The sequence below is a fragment of the Pseudophryne corroboree genome, chromosome 2, assembly GCF_028390025.1.
Source record: "Pseudophryne corroboree isolate aPseCor3 chromosome 2, aPseCor3.hap2, whole genome shotgun sequence".
Lineage (NCBI taxonomy): Eukaryota > Metazoa > Chordata > Amphibia > Anura > Myobatrachidae > Pseudophryne > Pseudophryne corroboree.
In genome coordinates this window covers 490,826,978-490,844,964 of record NC_086445.1, presented here as the reverse complement: position 1 = coordinate 490,844,964, position 17,987 = coordinate 490,826,978, and the positions used below count along the sequence as shown (strand labels likewise).

General features: G+C 47.0%; 1 long non-coding RNA gene across 2 annotated transcripts in view; it reads right to left on the bottom strand.

The window, feature by feature from the left end:
- The window catches only part of LOC135050905 (uncharacterized), a 66,569-nt gene extending 48,894 nt beyond the window's left edge, over positions 1 to 17,675 (bottom strand). The window contains exons 1-3 of one of the 2 annotated variants that reach the window (XR_010241912.1): positions 17,562 to 17,675; positions 15,886 to 16,108; positions 7,791 to 7,935 (exon numbers count right to left, since the gene is read on the bottom strand). This is a non-coding gene — a long non-coding RNA (uncharacterized LOC135050905). Of the gene's footprint in view, positions 1 to 7,721; positions 7,936 to 15,885; positions 16,109 to 17,561 lie in introns of those variants that run through there. The other variant, XR_010241913.1, reaches the window with a different exon arrangement.
- Positions 17,676 to 17,987: the final 312 nt, after the last annotated feature.

The following is a 17,987-nucleotide window of genomic DNA, read 5'->3' as shown; positions in this document are numbered from 1 at the left end:
CTACATTCCCAATAATGTCTGCTGCACAGGACGGGAAATCCGTGGATGCTCCTGCGTCATGCAGTGCTGTCGCCATGGATTTACCTGAGGAAAATATTTCAGCTGAGGGTCCAGGTACTGGGTGTTCTGCACCCCCCAGTCAGCCTGCAGCACCGGTGACACACCAAGAACAACCTTGGGCTGCTTTTTCTAATATGCTGACTACGCTGGTAACAAGACTTACACCCCCTGTGGGACCTCCTGTGCCATTACAGTCACATATTGTTCCTGTAGTTAATCCACCATGGGCGGATACTCTGTCAACTCAGAAGCAGCAATTAAATCAGTCCTTGGTTAAACAAAAACCTAACCCTTGCCCTCCTAGGACCAAAGGGTAATCTTCCTCACAATCCACTCATGTTTCGGATACTTCATCCGATGAAGATGGGCAATATACTGATCCATCAGACACTGATTCAGCTGCTTCTGATGAGGAATCTACAACACAGGTTGATGTTCCTGACCTAGTGGAGGCTATTAAACTGATTCTTCAGATTGATGATGAGACTGACCCTCCTGATACGTCTAAGAAACCTGATAAATTCAAACGTCAGAAGGTTACTAAATTAGTCTTACTACATTCTGAGCATTTAATTGACATACATCAGGAATCCTGGGAGTCTCCAGGAAAGAAATTTTCCCTGTCTAAAAAGATGCTAGCTCGTTATCCTATCTCTGCAGAGTTAAGTAACAAGTGGGATACCCCACCACCAGTGGACTCACATGTAGCCCGTCTTGTGGTGTCATCTACTCTGCCTGTCACCACCGTCCCCTCTCTGAAGGAACCGACGGATAAGTATGTGGAGGGCTGCTTGAAGTCTATTTACACTCTTGCAGGTGCTTTACATAGACCCACTATGGCAGCCTCTTGGGCTGCAAAAGGTATTGAAGCCTGGGTACAAGCAGTTGAGGCAGAGCTTCCTCTGAATTTTCTTGATAATGCCAGACAATCTCTATCATATATTACCACAGCCTCCCATTACATTCAGGAGGCGGCCTCTGATGCAGGCGTTAAGGCTGCCAAAGAGTCTACTACGTCCATCCTGGCTTGCCGGATTCTGTGGTTACGGTCCTGGTCACTGGAACTGGACTCTAAGAAGACCTTGGAGGTGCTCCCTTTTAAGGGAGATATACTATTTGGGGAAGATCTGAACAAGATTGTGACTGACTTGGCGTCTGCCAAAACGGCATGTCTCCCAAGTACTAAACCTTCGGCTCCGAAGGCTAAGAGTATCACCTTTCGTTCCTTTCCAACTCCAGGTAAAGCAAAGGGTCAGGCATACCCGAGACAAGCTTGCGCTTCCAAAACCTCTAAGCCAAAACCTAAACGTTCTTGGGCCGTCCGTCAGTCTGCTTCCAAACCAGACAAGCCTGCTGCATGACGGGCCTCCCCCTGGGGGACCCCATGGTAGGAGGCCAACTTCTGCGGTTCACCCATGTCACGATCCTGACTGTAGTTCTCGTATTTGGTGACTTACCCCTGCCATCTGTCCTGGATCCTGTGCCTTTTTGCTCACTGAGATAAACAGCATGCCAATACCATGAGTTTCCTGAGTTCTCTGCCTGGAAGGTAATAGTTAACGAGCTCCACCTGTGGTGATCTTCTGTGTAAGTCTGAATTCAGCAATCTGAAGTTTAGGCCTAAAAGGCCAGCATCCTGTGTTTGCAGAAGTTCAGGCTTCAGTGTTCTCTCGGCCTGCTAGGCCTCACTTCACTTCACAGCCTAGTCTAGAGTACTCACATGACAGTGACTGTTTCACCTGACCCAGAGCTGTCCAATCCTGTGCCAGCCTGAGACTCTCTGAATCACCTGACACTGCTCACCAATCACCAAGGACCAGGAAGTATAAGTCTGAAGTCTGGAGTTGGAAACGCTGCCAGTGCCTCGTATCACACACAGCTCTGTGTGAGCTTTTAAGCTGAGCTCCCTAAAGGTAACCCTTGTACTTTAGTTCCTGTAAAAACTCTGTTCCTTTGTTACCCAGTTTGGATTATGTTTGTATTGCCATTGATATCCAGTATTTCCACGAGTTTCATCTTAAAGGCACAGTACGGTATTCCACAGTCTCAACTTAAAGGTGGAGTTTCAGTGTTTCATCTTAAAGGCACAGTACAGTATTCCATAGTCTCGACTTAAAGGCACAGTTGCAGTGTTTCATCTTAAAGGTACAGTCGCAGTATTCCAGTCTCAACTGTAAACCACAGCTGCAGTATTCTACCATCACAGCCGCAGGGTTCTTCAGCCTCGTACTAGAGTTACAGCCACAGTCATAGTTCTACTTTCAGTTGCGTTCCCAGTTATATCCGGTACCAGCCCGCATTACAGTTGCATCCCAGTCTCACCAGTAACCAGTCCGTCTTACTATCTTGCCAGTAACCTTGAGTACATAAGCACCTACTCCTGTGACACTATATCCAGTACAGTCTCACCTATACATTCATCATCCTGCTATCAAAGTCCCTGGTGATCCAGTGGTCAGGATACAGCTTCCTCTGCCGAGGCCTGGGTTCGATCCCCGGTCAGGGATTGCTCCTTCTCACCGATTCCCACAGACCAGCCTAATCACATAGTACTCCAGTTGCCCGCACAGACTTCACTAACACCGGGTTCACAAAACCACAGTCATGACAGTAGGAACTGGCCACATGGACCCAGCCAAAAGTGTTTGTCTGACGCAGGACCTCCTAAGCAATATTGCAGGACGCTTGGAGGGTTTGGAGTCGACTCAGCATCAATTGGCACAGTGTCTGCAGCGGAATTCGTTCTCCAGAGATTCTCTGACCTTCTGCACTAAGACTCCTGACCAACTGCAGATTTTCTGCCAGATGTTATTACAGTTACAAGAACTTTTGTCTAGTATTCTTTCTCTGATGCCTGATCTCTTCGGGAATACTACCAACGTTGTTGGTCCTGTTTTGTCCCATCCAGTTAATAGAGTCTCTTCCTCTGTGCAAGGAAAAGTCTTTCATCAGAGCTATCCACGGCCCAAGCTCTCTGAAGCCGAACGTCAGCGGCGTAGGGAGCTACACCTCTGTCTTTACTGTGGAAATTCCGGTCATTTTGTTAAAGACTGCATTCTTCGCAAGCCAGGGAATGGTTACAAATCTCCGTATCATAGTGCTCATGTCTACAAGTCATCCACAGTAGCCGATCCTGCTACTGCTGACGGGGGTATCAAGAAGGCTACTCTGAAAGAGACTCAAATTTATGACTGGGGTCCGGTGATTAAAAGACCTTATCCCAAGTTGGGTGTCCAGAGAAGAATGTTCAAGCCATTTAGAGTCACAGAGGAGTCCGTGTCTACAGCCCAAGGAGGGGCATCCGTGTCTACAGCCCAAGGAGGGGCGTCCGTGTCTTCAGCCCAAGGAGGGGCGTCCATGTCTTCAGCCCAAGGAGGGGCGTCCGTGTCTTTAGCCCAAGGAGGGGCATCCGTGCAAGTACTAGGCCTCATGTGTCGGATTTTGACATGGTAGAGTACGCTCAATTTCACTCTCGCCCTCTGCAGAAGCTAATCCTTGCCAAGTGGGAGGGCCTGCCTCACCGGATCAGATCTCGCATGATCTCCTTGACCCCGGAGGTTCGTCTGTCACTGGGCTATTGGCTACAGGACTAACAATTGAACAGGGGTCGTCCCTTCTGGATCTCGAACTGGGTCCTCCTAACGACGGATGCCAGTCTGTGGGGTTGGGGTGCAGTGTTGGAGCAACACTCTCTACAGGGTCGGTGGACCAAGGAGGAATCTCTCCTCCCGATAAATATTCTGGAGTTGCGGGCAGTGTTCAATGCTCTGAAACTGGCCCTGCCTCTGGTACAGAACAGGCCTGTTCAAGTACAGTCAGACAACGCCACCATGGTGGCATACATAAATCATCAAGGCGGCACTCAAAGCCGCGTAGCAATGATTGAAGTGTCAAAAATTCTTCAATGGGTGGAACGCCATCTGCCAGCCATATTGGCAGTATTAATTCTGGGGGTCCTCAACTGGGAAGCGGACTTCCTCAGTCGTCAGGACGTACACGCCGAAGAGTGGAATCTTCATCCCAAAGTCTTTCAACTCCTAGTGGACAAGTGGGGCCTACCAGATGTAGACCTGATGGTGTCTCGACACAATCACAAGGTTCCAGTCTACGGAGCAAGGACAAGGGATCCTCAAGCAGCGTTGGTGGATGCACTAGCAATTCCATGGAACTTTCAGCTGCCGTACGTTTTCCCTCCAGTGTGACTCCTGCCCAGGGTAATTCGGAAGTTCAAGCAAGAAGGAGGAATACTACTTCTACTCGCTCCAGCGTGGCCCAGACGGCATTGGTTCTCAGACCTGCATGGTCTCTCGATAGAGCATCCTCTTCTACTTCCTCAGTGCCCAGACCTCCTTGTTCAGGGCCCTTGTGTCGACCAGGATCTGGCTCGACTGGCTTTGACGGCGTGGCTCTTGAAGCTTCACTCTTAAAGGCAAAATGTTTCTCATGAGGCAGTCATTCAAACTATGTTGAAAGCCCGTAAACCGGCTTCGGCTCGAATTTATTATAGGGTCTGGAATTCTTATTTCATCTGGTGTGCTAATAAGAATTGCGAACTTTTGGCTTTTCTGCAACAAGGCCTAGACTTAGGCCTTCGTCTGGCCTTCCTCAAGGTTCACATTTCTGCCTTGTTGGTATGGTTTCAGAGGAAAATTGCATCTCTGCCTGACGTTCATACTTTCACTCAGGGTGTTTTACGGATTCAGCCTCCCTATGTCCCTCCTGTGGCTCCATGGGATATGTCCATTGTTCTGAATGCCCTACAAAAGTCTCCATTTGAACCTCTTGAGTCTGTGGATCTTAAATGGCTTACGCTTAAGGTCTTGTTTTTGATGGCTATTGCCTCTGCTAGAAGGGTGTCGGACTTAGGTGCTTTGTCCTATCATTCATCCTTTCTGATTTTTCACCGTGACCGTGCGGTTCTTAGAACTTGCCCGGGCTCTCCGTATATGTGTGGAGAGAACTGCCTCTATCAGGAAGTCTGATTTTCTCTTTGTCCTTTTTGGTTTTCACAAACGTGGCTGGCCTGTGAATAAGCAAACTGTGGCCAGATGGATTAGAATGGTGATTGCACAAGCTTATGCGCAGGCTGGACTCCCAGCTCCTGCTGCTATCAAGACCCCTTCTACTCGGTCTGTTGGACCTTCTTTGGCGGCCCGCCGTGGCGCATCCCTAGAACAATTGTGCAAGGCAGCTAAGTGGTCCTCTGTGAACACGTTCATCAGGTTCTATGCCTTTGATACTTCTGCCTCACAGGATGCTTCCTTTGGATGCCGGGTTCTTGTGCCCACTACAGTGCGTCCCCTCCCACGAGGAACTGCTTTAGGGCATCCCCGATGTTATTCCCTGTGGAATACCAGTGTATCTCGCTGCAGAAAAGGAGATTTTCGGTAAAACTTACCATTGTTAAATCTCTTTCTGCGAGGTACACTGGATTCCACAGGGTGCCCACCCTGACGCACTTAGCTTCTTTGGGTTTGTATGGCATTAACCGCTGGTACATTCTCCTGTCGTGAAAATGTGGTTCTCTGTTGCTAACAACTATCGTCTCTCTTACCTGCTACTGCATTGGACTGGTTAACAAAACTGAGCTCCAGTGCCTGGAGGCGGGCATATAGAGGAGGCGGTGCAGTGCATCCTGGGAACAGTCAAAGCTTTAGCCTGTTGGTACCTTGGACCAAGATCCAACTCTACACCCCGATGTTATTCCCTGTGGAATCCAGTGTACCTCGCAGAAAGAAATTTAACAATGGTAAGTTTTACCATAAATTTCTTTTTTTTACTTGCCACTGCAGGACACCCCCCCGAGTGGCAATTGATATGCCCATAGGTGGAGCTAGGCACACCCTTCAGGTGGTGCAAGACACCCCATCCACAACGGCTGCGCAACACCAGCTGTAATCTCCCTGAAACTAGTTTACAACAGTAGGCAAGTATGGTGCAAGGGCAGTCGGTGGACTGCCCGTACACACAGACAGATGCGCCGATAGATCAGCCACTTGGATCACAGTCCAAGTCCCACTGGCACTCGGATTTGCGACGGGGCAGTGGAGAATACAAGAATGTTTAACTTTCCAGGGAAGCGGTAGTAGGTCAGGAAATCATGCAGTAATGTGTACATGACCAGTAATACTCAATAACCTACTACACACCAAAATATACCTGCCCAAAGCGTGGCAATCGCACTCGGTGCCGGCACTCCGACAGCTGGGGTGCTGCTGTTGGTATACCATCTGCCGGTAAAACATATGTATTCTGATACAGAAGAATCAATTAAAAAACTTGAGCCTCCCACTGATTGTGGGAGGGCAGGCAAGCCTGCCTTACACTTGCTGTAGGGACTGACTTCACAACTGGGCGGACAAATTGAAATGCCCACCCAACTGGATGACGGTACCGAGATATCAAGCAACCAATAGGTGAGTGTATGTGCTTACCTGGAATATGCCGACATCTCAGGTATGCCGACATCTCGCTTCAGCCAGTGCCAGATTAAGGTCTTAATGGGCCTGGAGCTGAAATTTTTGAAGGGCCTGTTGTGTGCTTCCTCAGGGCTGTGATGGGGGCTACGGATATGGGTGCGTGACTAGTGCTGTATTTAAATATATGTATATATGCGTGTGTGTATGCGTGTTTGAAAATAAAATAAAAAATCTATCTATATATCTTTATCTCTCTCTATATCTATCTCTCTAGAGAGAGTCACTGGGGGGAATTTATTTTTTGGGTGACCATAAGTAATGGGCGCCCAATGGAACTATTCAATTGTATTGCCATGACTGCATGATTTCTGCTCGCAGTCTCTTGAGGTGGTGAGCAGAAATCTGTGAACAATTGGCTGTTGGATCGCCCAAACTGCTATTTTGGCAGCATGACCAATAGTTTAGACTGGTTTAGCCACATTATGCAGTTTTACCAAGTGCTTCTAAGTGATAAGCAATAGGTGGCCATAGCCTTCACTTTCATTTGCATTACAATTGAATAGCTCTGTCGAGCTGCCATTAATTATGGGCATGCAAGAAACAACTGGATTCAACTCGCTAAGGGGGTCATTCAGACCTGATCACAAGCTAGGATTTTTTGCTGCGCTGCGATCAGGTCAGAACTGCGCGTCATACGGTTACAAAGCGGATTGTTGCCGAGTGATGGATTGTATGAAGAATCCATTCGCCCAGCCGATCACAAGGAGATTGACAGGAAGAAGGCGTTTGTGGGTGGCAACTGACCGTTTTCAGGGAGTGGTAGGAAAAATGCAGGCGTGTCCAAGCGTTTGCAGGGCGGGTGTCTGATGTCAATTTTGGGACCAGACAGGCTGAAGTGATCGCAGCGGCTGAGTAAGTCCTGGGCTACTCAGAAACTGCTAAAAACTTTTTTGTGCAGCTCGGCTGCACAGGCGATCACACACTTGCAAAGCGAAAATACACTCCCCTATAGGCGCCGACTATCTGATTGCAGCGCTGCAAAAAGTAGCTAGTGAGCGATCAACTCGGAATGATCCCCTATGTCAAAGGACACAATATGTCTAATCAAAATAGATATGTAAGTGTGTATGTATGTATGTATGTATGTATGTATGTATGTATGTATGTATATATATATATATATATATATATATCCAAGCAAGGACGTGGCACTCGTGCATAACAAAATCACATACTCCGATGTATTTTGTAACGTTTCAGTGGACTTGCCACTGTCGTCAGACTTTATTGAATAAAACACATAAAACATACCTTTTTAAACCACCCGCGTGAAATCCCTCAGCTGATCCACGCCCGAACATCCGGGCGGGGGCTGCGGGAATGATGTCATAGTGCCATTAGCATATTACGTGCATGAAACCATCACCATGGAAACCAGATAGAGGCGCATGTAGCGCTATAGAGAAAATATAAGATGTATCAGTGAACCATAGATAGTGTATAAGCAAATATAATCAAAAAGAAACAAAATGTAATATTAACACTGCAACTAAAGTATCACTTTAGAAACACACAAGCAGCTACTGCAGAGCTTAGTTAGATAAACCGCATAATAATTGTGACAAAAGTATCAATCTAATCTGTTTTACTTGCCAATACCGAGCTAACTCAAATATACAGATACATAGAAAGACGTAATGGAGAACCTATAGGTTAACATGGAAAGCCCACTCGCACAAATATGCCAAATATGTAAAACAAGATGAATGATGCTGGAGAATTCCATTATATATAATACTATAGGAAGCAGGCATATGATATATGCTCATTAAGACCTTTTGGATGTAATACATCGAGCTTAAATATCCACCTTGCTTCTAGCCGTAATAGTTTAGAACTACGGTCACCTCCTCTTATATCATTAGGAACATGGTCAATCATCCTATAACGGAGACTACTGATAGGATGCTTACAAGCTAAAAAGTGTCTTGCCACGGGTTGTTCACTACTCCCTGTTTGCAAGGCATTTCTGATAGCTGAGCGATGGCATGTCATTCTCTCCTTGAACTTCCTATCAGTTTTGCCGATATAACTGAGCCCACAAGGGCATATAATTTGATAAACTGTGTGGGTAGAGTTACATGTAAGCCGGTGTTTAATCATGATTTTTTTACCGGTATGGGGGTGATTAAAGGAATCACCAGCCAATAAAAATTGGCACGTTACACACGTACATCTTATACATCCTAGTTTAGCATTCGGTATTGACAAAAAATGTGTAGCAGATTGTGAAATACTAGAATTCATTTTGGAGACATCTGTTTTAACAAGGTAGTCTCTGAGATTTTTACCCCTAGAATAACATGGCATTAGGTTAGTATTAGTAAGATGTAACTGTTCATCAGTTTCTATAATTGGCCAGTTTTTCTTTGAAACTTTGGCAATTGCTTCAGATTTATTGGTAAATTTATTAACCCAGGGGAACCTCGCTCTCTGTGGTCCATTAGTTATTTTCTTCTTTAATAATGTAGATCTATCAATTGCCAAAACTTTAGTTTTGGCTGCCAACAGCGACTCATGTGAGTAACCTCTGCTCAGTAATTTAGTAACAAGAGTGTCAATTTGTTGTGTCGCCAATTCTACATCACTGTTTAATCTCATAACCCGAATCATCTGAGAATAAGGAAGCCCTTTTTTGAGAGATGATGGATGACAGCTATGTGCGTGTAATAATTGACTGCGGTCAGTTGGCTTCACATAAATCGTGGTGGTTAATTTTCCATCAAGGATACTGACCTTAGCATCTAAAAAATTAATCTCACTTTGATTCATGTCAAATGTAAATTTGATGGTACTATTACTTGCATTCTGTTGGTCTAAAATATCTGTTAAAGTATTTCGATCTCCTTTCCAGATAACAAACAGATCATCTATATAGCGGCAAAATAGGATTGCTTGGGCTTTAAAGATCTCATTATTATAAAATAAATCCTCCTCAATCGCAAACATCACAATGTTTGCGTATGTCGGAGATACAGCAGATCCCATTGCACACCCCTGGATTTGCATAAAAAATTGCCTATCATAAAGAAAGAAGTTGTTTGTTAGGACAAACTCAAGTAGTAACAGGATTATTTCAATCTTGCCTGCATCAAATGTCTGCCTTTTAACAAGAAATCTTTTAACGGCTGCTAGCCCCATAGCATGAGGAATAGAAGTATATAGACTCACAACATCGATGGTTGTCAGCCAGCAACCATCAGGTACAAATCCTACAGACTCTAATTTGTTGAGAAATGATGTAGTATCCAACAAAAAGCTAGGTTCATCATGTAATAAGGGTTGTAGCAGAAAATCAAGAAAAACAGATAAAGGTTGTAATAACGAACCTCTGGCCGACACTATCGGTCGACCAGGAGGAGGATATATCTGTTTGTGGATTTTAGGTAATAGATAAAACACAGGCACAATTGGAAAAGAGGGAACCAGGGTCTCCATTACTTCCTTAGTAATTAACTCAACAGCTAATGCCTGTCCTAACACCTCAAGTAATTTTTTCTTACAGCGCTCTGTCGGATTAGCCTGTAATTTAATATAAACATCAACAGATAATAATTGACGTAACACTTCAGAGTTATAATCACAGAAATCTTGAAGCACTATAGAACCACCCTTATCCGCTGGTCTAATAATGAGCTTGTCGTTCTTGGACAGTGCTTCAAGGGCATCTCTCTCCAATCTAGTAAGATTAGGATGTATTTTGTCACTAGAGGAGACTGTAGCTTTAACTTCATGATCTAATAGTCTCATGAACGTTTTCAAGCTCGAATTATTAGACAAGGGATCGAACACTGATTTAGAACGAAATTGTTGTAATTTAGGTGGAAACAACACATGTGAGTCAGGTCTCTCAGTAGAACCAAAATGCCTCCTCGTCCTCTGCCTGTCGCATTGATCAATGCAACAGGCAGAGGACGAGGAGGCAGGCCGTCGCGCTCAAAGACCAAGAAATAGTGTGTAATTTGTCATCGTATGAACTTTCTGACACAGAGTACAAATTATTGAGCAAAGGCCTCTCTTTTGTGCCATCTGTTCCCTTTAACAGTTTACAATGGAACATTGAAAAATATTCTTTGCAACGTAAAATTAAATTAAGTGAACATTTTGGTTCTACTGAGAGACCTGACTCACATGTGTTGTTTCCACCTAAATTACAACAATTTCGTTCTAAATCAGTGTTCGACTAAATCAGTGTTCGAGCCCTTTATCACCACGAACACCCGCATTGTGTGTATATATATATATATATATAATGCAGTGTGGAGACCGGCACTCTAACACACAAATACACTTGCCCCGGTGCCTCCTCAAGTGATCCAAGGATCATGTATATCCACAAACATGGAGTGGCACTCGTAGGACTTCAATCAAATAACAGAGGACACAGCGGTCACCAGTTTGTTATAATCGACGTTTCGATAATTTAATATCGTCTTCAGGATAAATACAGTGCATACAAGACAACATTTATATACCTACTCACCACCCCTGTAGTCACCACGCCACTGCTGTGGGCGCCGGGTCCTCGGACGACAGTGAGAATCCGTCGCGCACTTCCTGTGCGCCCGGCCGCTCGAGCGGTTGCCTGGAGACCAAAAAATAACATGTGATATCAACAAAAAACGAGTGTCGTTGGGCAATGCTGAATCGCGTGTATCTAACATAGATGCACGTACAGGGACCGAATCTTAATGGTTATACAAGTGCATGCTAAAAACACATCATCTAAGTACCTGCTGGAGACGTATAGTGTATACGACATTGTGTGCTAGCATAAATAAGCTAAATGCATCAAAGGAACATTGCTATTCCATCAAGCAGAAACAATGGTAACTCAAGGTACAGTAAAAAACAAGCAAAAGTAATCTTAATTGATAATGGTACAAGGTGTGTTACTGGTCATGCACATAAGAATTCCAGAGTCCAGAAACATCATGGAGCTAGATTGGGTGCCTAGATTGTGATGCTGACAGGAACAATGGTGAAAGGAACAAATAATTTTTTGGGAGAGTACATGTAAACTCAACACAAACTAAAACACAAAAAGCATTATATACTTCACAGAAAGCAATTCAGGGGAAGGTTCTCATTAAGACCTTTCGGTGCAATAGTATTCAGGCGGTATATCCACCTGGCTTCTCTCTGAAGTAGGGCCTTGCCCCTATCACCCCCCCTAAGTCGTTTAGGTTCGGTATCAATGATTTTATAGCGTAGTGTGGTAAGACCATGTCCCAATAATCTGAAGTGACGGGCCACAGGTTGATTTGATGCACTGCTAGCCCCCTCTAGTGCATGTCTGATGGCCGACCTGTGGAGAGCCATGCGCTCCTTAAACATCCTGGTGGTTTTCCCCACATATAGGAGACCACAGGGGCATCTAATAATGTACACCACGTAGGTACTGGTACATGTTAGTACATGGCGTATGGCGATCCGTTCCCCCGAATGTGGATGGGAGAAGGAATCACCATACTCCATGAAACTGCACGTGGTGCAGCCGGTACATCTATAACAACCCGCCTTTCTAGTGAGGAAGGTAGTCATCCCAACTTTTTTGGTATTGGACACATCGTTCTTAACAAGCCAATCTTTGAGATTCCTATTTCTGGTATAGCTGGCTAGTACTTTGGTATTTTTGAGCATACTCAATTCGGGATCTGTTGTCACCACCGGCCATAAGTTCTTTACGGTCTTCGCTATATGTGGACTAGCTGGACAGTATTGTTGGACGAACGGGATACAGTCACCAAGTCGTTTTTGACGGTCTCCTGATGGGATTAGAGTTCTAGAGCGTGGGATGGCCAACGCTCTTTCTTTGGCCTTCACCAAGTCCCCATATTTATATCCTCTGAGCATGAATTGCTTCATCAAATCATTAATCTCTCGTTCAGCATTGACTATATCATCAGATATACGGTGTATCCGCAAGAATTGTGAGAACGGTAGGCCTCTCTTTGTGGAATTAGGATGCTGGCTGTTGGCATGCAAAATTGTATTGCGATCCGTGGCCTTCTTGTACAGTGAAGTACAGATTCTACCATTTGCCACAGAGATTTGGACATCTAAATAATTCACGGATTGTGTGCTCATCTGGTACGTGAATTTAATAGTACTTTCCATGGTATTGATGGCTGTCATTAGAATATTAAAGTCCTGCTCTGTCCCTGTCCATATAAGGAACAGGTCATCAATGTACCGTGTGAAGAACAGAATCTTAGATGCAATATTGGTATCACTGAAGAAAGCATGGTGTTCTACCTCAAACATGTAAGTATTCGCAAAGGCAGGGGCCACACAGGACCCCATCGCACAGCCTTGTTGCTGGACGTACCACCGTGAGTCAAATAGAAAATAATTTCTTTTTAATGTTAGTTCCAATAATTTGATGAAAAATGAAATGTCTGGGCCCAAGTATAGTGTGCTGGATGTCAGCAATCTGAAGACCGCATCTAGCCCCCCCGAATGGGGGATATTGGTATATAGGCTAACTATATCTAACGTGCAGAGGAACGCATTCTCTGGGAGTGTTTGTAGCCTTTGTAGTTGGATTATCAAGGAAGTGGTATCCTTTAAGTAGGTCTTCTGTGCTTGGACCACTGGCTGGAGATAGATATCTAAGTATTGGGAAATTCTGTAATAAACAGAATTCCTCGCTGATATGATGGGACGGCCTGGAGGGGAGATGGGGTTTTTGTGGATTTTCGGCAGTGTATACAGAACTGGGGCTACCGGATTCTCCTGAATGAGAGTGTCCCTGGTGTTCTTGTTGATGAAGCCCTGTTTCACTGCCTCATCCAGAACTCCTTTGAGCTCGAGATTAAATCTACTGGTAGGGTCCGCCGAAATTTCCAGATAAACGGAACTGTCCTCCAGTTGTTTGTAGATCTCCTCTTTATATTTGTGAAGGTCTTGTAGGACGATCCCACCCCCCTTGTCGGCGGGGCGGATGACAATACTATACTTGTCTGATGTTTCTGGACTCTGGAATTCTTATGTGCATGACCAGTAACACACCTTGTACCATTATCAATTAAGATTACTTTTGCTTGTTTTTTACTGTACCTTGAGTTACCATTGTTTCTGCTTGATGGAATAGCAATGTTCCTTTGATGCATTTAGCTTATTTATGCTAGCACACAATGTCGTATACACTATACGTCTCCAGCAGGTACTTAGATGATGTGTTTTTAGCATGCACTTGTATAACCATTAAGATTCGGTCCCTGTACGTGCATCTATGTTAGATACACGCGATTCAGCATTGCCCAACGACACTCGTTTTTTGTTGATATCACATGTTATTTTTTGGTCTCCAGGCAACCGCTCGAGCGGCCGGGCGCACAGGAAGTGCGCGACGGATTCTCACTGTCGTCCGAGGACCCGGCGCCCGCAGCAGTGGCGTGGTGACTACAGGGGTGGTGAGTAGGCATATAAATGTTGTCTTGTATGCACTGTATTTATCCTGAAGACGATATTAAATTATCGAAACGTCGATTATAACAAACTGGTGACCGCTGTGTCCTCTGTTATTTGATTGAAGTCCTACGAGTGCCACTCCATGTTTGTGGATATATATATATATATATATATATATATATATATATATATATATATATATATATACATACACACACACACACACACACACACTATGCTGTTACTGGGAGTGCCATACCGAAAAAAAACTCCTCACCTCAGGAGGCCCGGGCCACCTTCATGGAGAATCCTGCTGTCAATGCTGCCAGTGCTTCCTGGTGTAGTGGTGGCAAGGCGGCACACTCAGAGCCGGCCCGCCCCTAACCAGTTTGATGCCCAAGGCAAGATTCTAGCTGGTGGCCCCTAGCATCGCCCGCTAGTTCCGCCTCTGACCAGCACCCTTCTCCCAGCATCGCACCCAACAGTACAGATCACAGCAGCAGCCAGCAACACCCATCATCCCTCATAAAGGGGACGAGAGGGATAGAGAGACAACGGGGTGAGAGAGAGAGGAGAGAGAAAGGGAGTAGAGAGAAAGAGAGAGAAAGGGACACAGATAGCAGGGTAGAGAAAGCAGGGTGAGACAGAAGAGAGAGAGGTGAGAGGGGGAGTGGGAGAGGGTTGAGAGAGAGGGGGAGCAGGGTTTAAGAGAGGGGAGGGAGAAGAGAACAAAAGAAAGAGAGATAGGTAGAAAGAAGGTTAGAGAGAAAGAAAAATAGGGAGAGAGAAAAAGAGAGCGAGGTGAGACAGAGGGAGGGGTGAAAGGAGAGAGAGAAATAAAGAGAATGAAAGAGAGGGGAGACAGAGAAGAAGGATGAGATATAATGGAAGGAAAGAAAGAAAGAAAGAAAGAAAGAAAGAAAGAAAGAAAGAAAGAAAGAAAGAAAGAAAGAAAGAAAGAAAGAAAGAAAGAAAGAAAGGAGAAAGAAAGAAAGTTGAGATAAGTGGGTGAGAGGTTTGAAAGAGGGAGAGGGGGCGGGGGAGAGGAGGCAGGGAAGAGAGAATGAGAGGGAGAGAAAAGAATGAGAGAGAGAGGTAGAGAGAGGTGAGACAAAGGAGGGGGTGAGAGAAAGGAAGGGGGAGAGGAAAGAGGTGACAGAGTGTGTGTGAGAGAGAGAGAGAGAGAGAGAGAGAAAGAGAAAGAGAGAGGAGAGAGAAAGGGGAGAGAAAGAGGTGAGACAGACAGCAGGGTAGAGAAAGCAGCGCAAGAGAGTCGAGAGGAGGAGAAAGAAAAAAAGACAGAGAAAGAAAGAGAGACAGACGGTTGTGAGAGTGGGGGAGCAGGGTGTAAGAGAGAGGGAAAGAGAGCAAAAGAAAGCGAGGGAGAGAGGGTTAGAGAGAGAAAGTATGAGAAAGAAAAAGGTGAGACAGACAGGTAGTGTAAGAGAGAGGGTTGAGAGAGAGTGGGATGGGTGGAGAGCAGGGGGGAGAGAGAGAGAGAATTAGAGAGACAGGGAGGATGCGAGACAAAGTTGAGTAAGACAGGGGTGTGTGAACGAGGGAGGGTCAGAGAAGAGGGAGCAGGGTATAGAGAGAAAGGTGACAAAGAAAGTGAGAGAGAAAGAAAGAGCAAGACAGAGAAATGAGAGAAAGAAAAGAGAACGAGAGAGAGAGTTAGAGAGAGAGAGAGAAGGGGGTGACAAAGAGGGGGGTGGGGGGATACAGAATGAAAGAAAAAGAAAGAGGGAAACAGTGGAGGTGAGAGAGACCAGGGTTGAGCGAGGGGAAAGAGAGAAAAAGAGAGAGGTGAGACGGATGGAGGGTTGAGAGAGAGGGGGTACAGATGGCCCTGTGTACTTAGCTCTGTCCCCCTGCCCCCAGTACAAGTGACACTGTGCGTCCCTCCCTTCAGTGAAACGGCACTGTGTACCTCGGGCAGTAGTGGGTCCCCCTTCTCATCAGTGACAGGAAAAGCGGGTCCCCTTTCTTCTCCGGCAGCAGTGGGTCCCTTCTTCTGTTTTTTGTTGGATCATGACGTCGGGCAACAGCGTCAGAGAGTGGTAAAAAAGGTGAGTGCGGCTGGACTGGCTGGACCACCTCCTCCTGCTAGTACTGCTGCTTGCCCCTTCATGGCACCACACTGCCGCAGGTCCCTGCTTGAAAAAAAAAAAAAAAGTGGCAGAAACAACATGGGGTGGCTCCGACAGTGCCTCCAGTCACCCCACACAGCCTGTTCCCCCCCCAGTCACCCCCCCTTACTCACACACACACAGCCTGTTACCCCCAGCCACACACCCCTCCCCACACACACACAGCCTGTTCCCCCCCAGCCACACACCCCCTCCCCGCACATACACAGCCTGTTCCCCCTAGTCACACACACACACAGCCACCACCAGCCAAGTCATGCCCCCCCCTCCCCTCACACGGCCTGTTACCCCGCAGTCACCCCCACACACACGCAGCCTGTTCACCCTAGTCACACACACACACACACAGCCACCCCCCAGCCAAGTCATCCCCCCTCCCCTCAAACTCACACGGCCTGTTACCCCCAGTCACCCTCACACACAGACAGCCTGTTACCCCCAGTCACCCTCACACACAGACAGCCTGTTACCCCCAGTCACCCTCACACACAGACAGCCTGTTACCCCCAGTCACCCCCACACACACGCCGCCTGTTCCCCCTAGTCACACACACACTCACATACACATACACAGCCACCCCCCAGCCAAGTCATCCCCCCTCCCCTCAAACTCACACAGCCTGTTACCCCCAGTCACCCACACACACAGCCTGTTACCCCGTCACCCCCCACACACACACGCAGCCTGTTACCCCCAGTCACCCCCACAGCCTGTTACCCCCAGTCACCCCCCCACACACACAGCCTGTTACCCCCCAACACACACAGCCTGTTACCCCCAGTCACCCCCCCCACACACGCACAGCCTGTTACTCGCAGTCATCCCCTCACCCACACAAACAGCCTGTTATCCCCCCAGTCACACCCACACAGCTGTTACCCCCAGTCATCCCCCACGCACACACACACAACCAGTTACCCCCAGTCATCCCCCACGCACACACACACAACCAGTTACCCCCAATCACCCCCTCCCACACACACACACACACACCCTGTTACCCCCAGTCACCCCCTCCCACACACACACACACCCTGTTACCCCCAGTCACCCCCCACCACACACACACACGCACAGCCTGTTACTCGCAGTCATCCCCTCCCCCACACACAAACAGCCTGTTATCCCCCCAGTCACACCCACACAGCTGTTACCCACAGTCACCCCCCCCCCCCCCCCCCACACACACACACACACAACCAGTTACCCCCAGTCACCCCCTCACACACACACACACACACACACACACACACACACACACACACCCTGTTACCCCCAGTCAACCCCTCCCACACACACACACACACACACACACCCTGTTACCCCCAGTCACCACCCCCACACACACATCCTGTTACCCCCAGTCACCCCCCCACACATACAGCCTGTTATCCCAGTCACCACACATACACTCAGCCTGTCCCCTCGCCCCACACACACACATGTATTCTGTACCTGTCACCTCCAAGTCCCCACAGAGGAAGCAGTGAGGGGCAGGCCACACAGACTACCGCCGACGCCAGGAGCCAAGCAAATTCGGGGGCGTGGCCTAACATCGGACCCCCCGTGGCCACGCCCATTTTTATGAATGTTTTTTTTTTTTTTTTTTTATGACCTGGCTGGAGGCGGAGCTACCGGGACTCCGGAAGAAAGGCGGAAACACTGACTGGTGTTACGTCACTGCCTGTGCGGCGCAGGGAGGGTTAGTGACCCATTCCACTCCGCCGCCCATGAAGTTTGTGCCTGCGGTGGCCTTTGTGCGTGGGTGCCACAGGAGGAGGGGAGGTGGTCGGAGGGTGGCAATTGCAGGCTGCTGTAGCAGGAAAAAATGTTTCCTGTCTACAGCCGCAGCACAGTAGATGCAGTGGGCCTATTTTGATG